Raw genomic sequence first — 6,875 nt, forward strand, 5'->3', positions numbered from 1 at the left:
CTTTCTCTGCATGTATTGACATGATCACGTGATTTTTATTCTTCATTTTGTTAATGTGGTGTACCACATAGCTTGATTTGCAGATGTTGAACCATCCCTGCATCCCTGGAATAAATCCCACTTGATCATGGTGTATGGTCTTTTTAATGTATTGTTGTATGTGATTTGCTAGCATTTTGTTGAGGATTTTTGCATCAATATCCATCAGTGACACTGGCCTGTAATTTTCTTTTTTTTGTGTTGTCCTTGTCTGGTTTTGGTATCAGGGTAATGTTGGCTGTTTAGAAGGAAATAGAAAGCTTCCCCTCTTCTTCAGTTTTTTGGAAGAGTTTGAGAAGGATAGATATTAAGTCTTCTTTGAATGTTTGGTAGAATTCACCAGGGAAGCTGTCTGGTCCTAGACTTTTATTGTGGGGGAGGTTTTTGATTACTGTTTTGATCTCCTTACTGGTGATTGATCTATTCAAATTCTCTATTTCTTCTTGATTCAGTTTTGGAAGGTTATATGATTCTAAGAATTTATCCATTTCTTCTAGATTATCCAATTTGTTGGCATAAAGCTTTTTGTAGTATTCCCTTATAATCTTTTGTATTTCTGGGGTGTACATTGTAATTTCTTCTCTTTCATTTCTGATTTTATTTATTTGACCCTTCGCTCTTTTTTTCTGGTGAGTTTAACTACAGGTTTGACAATTATGTTTATCTTTTGAAAGAACCAGCTCTTGGTTTCATTGATTTTTTTCTATTCTTTTTTTAGTGTCTATTTCATTTATCTCTCCTCGATTTTTATTATTTCCCTTCTTCTACTGATTTTGGGCTTTGTTTGTTCTTCTTTTTCCAGTTCCCTTAGGTGTACTGTTAGATTGCTTATTTGAGATTTTTCTTGTTTGTTGAGATAGGCCTGTATTGCTATAAACTTCCCTCTTAGAACTGCTTTTGCTGTATCCCATAAATTCTGGCATGTCACATTTTCATTTTCATTTGTCTCCAGGTATTTTTTGATTTCTCCTTTCATTTCTTCATTGACCCAATCATTGTTCAGTAGCATTTTGTTTAATCTCCACATATTGTGGCTTTTCTGATTTTCTTCCTATCGTTGATTTCTAGTTTCATGCCATTGTGGTCAGAAAAGATGCTTGGTATTATTTCAATCTTCTTAAATTTATGGAGGCCTAATATGTGATCAATCCTGGAGAATGTTCCATGTGCATTTGAAAAGAATGTGTGTTCTTTGGTTTTTGGATGGAATGCTCTGTGTATATCTACTGAGTCCATCTGCTGTAGTGTGTCGTTTAATGCCAATGTTTCCCTATTGGTCTTCCGTTTGGATGATCTATCCGTTGGTATGTGGCGTGTTAAAGTCCCCTATATTATTGTGTTACTGTCTATTTCTGCTTTTATGTCTGTTAATAATTGCTTTATATATTTAGGTGCTCCTATGTTGGTTGGGCATAGATATTTATAAGTGTAATATCCTCTTATTGGATTGTTCCCTTGATCATTATGTAGTGCCCTTCTTTGTCTCTTGTTGCAGTTTCTGTGTTAATGTCTATTTTGTCTGATATAAGTACTACTACCCTCAGCTTTCTTTTCATTGACATTTGCATGAAGTATCTTTTTCCATCCTTTCACTTTCAGTTTTTGAGTGTCTTTGGGTCTGAAGTGTGTCTCTTGTATGCATCATATATATGGGTCTTGTTTTGTTGCCCAATCAGCCACCCTATGCCTTTTGATTGGAGCATTTAGTCCATTGACGTTTAAAGTATCTATTGATAAGTATGTACTTTCTGCCATTTTGTTACTTTTTTCTGGATGGTTTAGTAGTTCTTCCTCATTCCTTTCTTCTTCGCTTGCTCTCTTCCCTTGTTGTTTGATGGCTTTCCTTAGTGTTATGTTTGGGTTTCTTTCTCTTAGCTCTTTGTGTATTTATTATAGGTTTTTGGTTTGTGATTACCATGAGGTTCATATATAGTAAACTACACGTACATAGCAATCCATATTAAGTTGATGGTCTCTTTAGTTTGACCTCTTTCTAAAAGCTCTACCCTTTTACTCCTGTCCTCCCAGATTTTATGTTTTTGATACCATATCTAACCTCTTTTTTGTGCATTTGTATCCATTACCCTCTTATCATGGAAATAGATAATTTTTTCCTATTTGTGATCTTCTCTTTTCCCCTTAAATAAGTCCCTTTAGCATTTCTTGTAGGACTAGTTTCTTGGTGATAAACTTCTTTAATTTTTGCTTGTCTGGGAAACTCTTTATCTCTCCTTCCATTCTGAATGACAATCTTGCCGGGTGGAAACCTTGGCTGTAGATTTTTTTCCTTTTAGCACTTTAAATATATCATTCCACTCTCTTCTAGCCTGTAAGGTTTCTGCTGAGAAGTCAGCTGATAGCCTTATGGGGTTTCCTTTGTATGTAACTTGTTTCCTCTCTCGTGGCTTTTAGGATTCTCTCATCTTTAATTCTGGACATTTTAATTATGATGTGTCTTGGTGTGGGCCTCTTTGGTTTGATTTTTTTTGGTGCTCTCTGTGCTTCCTGTACCTGGATGTCTGCTTCCTTCCTTAGGTTAGAGAAGTTTTTGGCTATTATTTCTTCAAATAGATTCTCTGCCCCTTTGTCTCTCTCTTCTCCTTCTGGGACACCTATAACAGGGATGTTAGTGTGCTTGATGTTGTCTCAGAGGTCCCTTAGGAGCCCGTGGAGTGTGTGAGGCCTCTGCCATAGGGTGACTGGGTCCGCTTCAGTGGGTGGGGTCACATGCATGGGGCAGGACTTTGTTGACAGTGTGTGTAGCCCTGTAGGTGGTGGGGTTTGTCAGCTGCAGAAAAGTCTTCTCAAACAGCCACATGGGGATTAGCCCCATCTTCCAAAGTCTGAAACAATTGGGTCTTCCTGTGCCTGGGGCCAGCCCCACCTAGCTGCAATCCTCAGAGAGCTGACAAGAGCCTTATAGGCCAGAGGTCTATAGCAGTTGTAAGCCCTTGAGCCTAACAACCAGCCGTGCTGGGGGCCTACTTACCTAACAGAAACACTGCAACAGGAATGTACCATTAGACTCTGCAGCCATCTGTGCTGGGGCCCCCCACACCTGACGAAGAGACTGAAGGGCCCACAACAACCACATGAGGCTGAGCATTACAACCAGCCAGTAGTGGGACAGCTCAGCCTCCCTTCGCACCTAATACTGGCAAGTTTAGGACACGTTATCTGACTCTTGAATGTGTTAATGACTCACTAAATATTTTAGAGGAAGTTTATAAAACTAGGAAAAGATAAAGCTTTATGATATATGAACAATCCATTTCACAATTTTCCTCAGTGTTGAAGTATATTCCGCATTTTTGCTATAACATAGTTTGTCACTATGAAAAATTACCTAAGACTATTTCCTACATAGCCAGTATAACCTAACTCACTACATCTAACAGAACCTCATAATAGGGTAACTTCCTGTGAGATTACCCAGATGGATGGTCAAAGGCAGAGTGGTAGAGAAGTGACATGCTCTCCATGGCTAACTGTGGGCTTGGGCATGTTATTTAATCTCTCTGTTTTCTTGTCCATAAAAGGATGCAGTATGAATAATGCAGTTTGTCAATTGAACCAGATTGTTTATAGATCTATTAATATTTATAAGTCATTCCATATGTAAGATCTTCTTTATAATTTTTTGTCAGCTGTTGACTTTTTTAGGTTATATTAAATAGAATTTTAATTAAATAGGTTACTTTAAACAGAGTTTCAAATTTTTTTCTGAAGGCACATAGTATATGATGCCGGCCCTGATATCTGTTCCCCTGCATTGACCCCAGCATATATGGGGTTAAAATCAAAAAGCACTCATTCCCCCTTCCCTGCTTCTCTAAGTTACATTCACATGTAGATATTGGTTGTTTTATCTTTTGTGTCCCTGAATTCCACAAGGCGAGTGGAGGTAATAAATTGTTAAAAAGCCCAGGTGGCTACAAACTGAAACTCTGTCTAATTACCAGTTCTTGAGGTTTGTTACAGGGAGACTGATATCTGGAAATTATCAAGAAGCTGAAGCTCCCCAACTCCTGGTTCCTGGCACTGAATCCACCATTCATCACAGGGACAGACAAACAGAGGACACCTGCAGCTTCCCTAACTCAGCCAAATGCAGGTTGATGGAAGGACACCGAACTGCAAAGCCACAGCTCCCCCGCCCCTACCTAAAACCTTGTAAACTTTGTAATCGTTAATTGGAGGCAATTGCCGTCCACTCCCCAAGGCCAAATTTCGAGTGATGCGAGAAGATTGATTGATGGAGCCCTAAATCTCCTGCTGTAGATAGAGATAACAGCCGGCTTGGCGCCAGAGGGCTGGGATCCCTCCTCCAACAAATAATCACAGTCACCAAGGATACATTCTTTCCCACAGACTTTCCTTTAAAAACCCCAACTCCTAATGCCTCAGGAGGACTGTGGATTTGGGGGCATTTGAGCCCACCACAGCCTCATTTTGCTGGCAAAATTAAACCATTTTTCTTTTCCTTGATCCCTGGTCATTGTGTTCATTGATTCTGCTACGCTGACGGTTCCCGGGTTTTTCTGGCTACTTATGTGTATTACCTCCTTAGCATTTGTTGATTGGTGAATAATCTCTCTCTCTCTCTCCCTCTTCCTCCATGTTTTAAATAAAAATATTCAGGTCTGATTAACCAGTGAAAATTTTTTTGTTGCTCACCCAAAACCAGGAGACGGGATCTTAACTCCTGAGCTGGGCATAAATGAATGAAAGCTAAATAAATTTTTAAGGTAAAGAGGTTTAAAAATAAAAATATAATTCCACTTATAAATATTTATGAAATTATTTGTATAGCTTACATGAAATATTTTCTGTAAACAATTAACAATGTTATGACTTCCAACATCCCCTCACATTTCACAAAAATCACAGAGATCATGAAAATCTTTATTTCAGGCAAGAGAGTTGGTGATAATATCATCCTGGTGCATGATTTTTCCTACTTCATTTTTAGCATATTGGAGGGTATTGCACATGGGTATAAGAGCTATGGGAAAACAAGTATTAGGTGTTGCAAGCTTAAGAGAAACTTAGTTCAGTTATAGATGTTTGTTTCCATCCTCCCCAGTTTATATCCTTGAATTTCATAAATTCCAAGATGCACAATTTTTCGTGTTTAACTTCTCTAAAAATTGTGATTCATCTTATAATTAATGACATCTTACAATCGCTGTTGGCTAGGTGGCAGTCATGACATAGTTGCTATTGCAATCATGAATTGCAGTATGTGAATTTCATTGTTACTCCTGAGAACCTGGCTGGATAGCCTTATATAGTCATAGGAGTGGACATATCTTAGACCAAGATTTATTAGCTATACGTCCATGGAACCCTAGAAGGTCCATGGATGGACTTCAAGGGGTCAGGGAAACCCCTGAAATATATGCACAGTTTTATGAGTAGCCAGAGTGACCAACAGTCCCGGTTTGCCCCAGACTGTCCGGGATTTAGCACTGCAAGTCCTGTGTCCCAGGAAACCATTCAGTCCTGGGAAATCTGAGATAGTTGCTTACCCTATGTGTAACTACATATATTTCTGGAGAAAAGATCAATAATGTTTTACTTAGGCTCAACCCCTGGTAACTATTCTTCAGGAAGAGGTTAAATTTTTCTGATTACAAGGTTACCTCTTGGTCAGGGCCAGCTTCAGCCATCTTTGATAACTGACATTCAAATACATATACTCATATCTGTTTCTATGTACATCCTTCGCAGATATCTCCAACCACCCAAGCACGCATGTATTAATCTATGAATATTCAGACTAACTTATCAGTAGTCAGTCTCATAGATCTGAAACCCGAGTGCCATTACTGAGAATTAGACCGGACAGGAAGATATTTGACAGATACTTTGTAATCCAGATGAGTTAGTGGTCAAGTTAAGAAAATCAGCTGAAATCTAGGAAGAAGAAATCATATAAAACGTGTATCCAGGTAGATAACGGAAAATCCACCCAAGAAGAAGTAGGCAGTGAGTAATAATAATATTGATTCTAGTGATAATAATAAAAATAATACCTAACGTTTAATGAGTGCTAACCATGTGCCAGGCATTGTTCTAAGTGGGGTAAGTGTCAGGGTCAGAATTCCAACCCGGTAAAATTCAACAGTAAAAACTGTCAACTTTGACGTTAAACCAAGGGTTTTATAATAAAGGATCTTTTATATATTTCCCTATCTCGGATCTGAGGTTCCAGATCTGATGAGTGACCCTTCCTCTTCAGAAGTAATTTTTGAGAAGTATATTAGGAAACTCTAATAGGGGAGCTTTAGTCATAATGATCATTATTCTTCTAAAATGACCAAACTTACCATTCTATGTTCACATATTTCCCAATTTCCCAATGTACAATGTACTTTAACAGGGCCCTTCTCCTGAGAAATATTGGCAGAGAAACCATAGAAATCCACATAAACAGTGTTATTTCATGTCCTCCCAGTATATGGCATTCCTCAGAAATTGCATCAGCAAGGCAAAATTTAAAACACAGTATTTATCCCTAGAAAACATATCAAAACGTCTGTAAAGAGAGAACTTCTTATACTTTTTTCTTGCAATAAATTGTACATTTGTAAACATTGTCATTTAGATCTTGTGAATTGTTTAACGATTGAGCCCTACCTGGTTCCAGAGCCACACATTTTCCTCTTTTCCATATGTGAAAAACATCAATGACCTTTATCCTCTCCTTATGTATTAACTGTATACAATGCTGCTATATATAATGAGCGTAATGAGAGTAAAAATGGGGCATGCTGGGGGCTGGCCCAGGGGCATGGTGGTTACGCTTGTGCCCCCAGCTTCAGCAGTCCAGG

Source organism: Diceros bicornis, chromosome 14, assembly GCF_020826845.1.
Source record: "Diceros bicornis minor isolate mBicDic1 chromosome 14, mDicBic1.mat.cur, whole genome shotgun sequence".
NCBI lineage: Eukaryota > Metazoa > Chordata > Mammalia > Perissodactyla > Rhinocerotidae > Diceros > Diceros bicornis.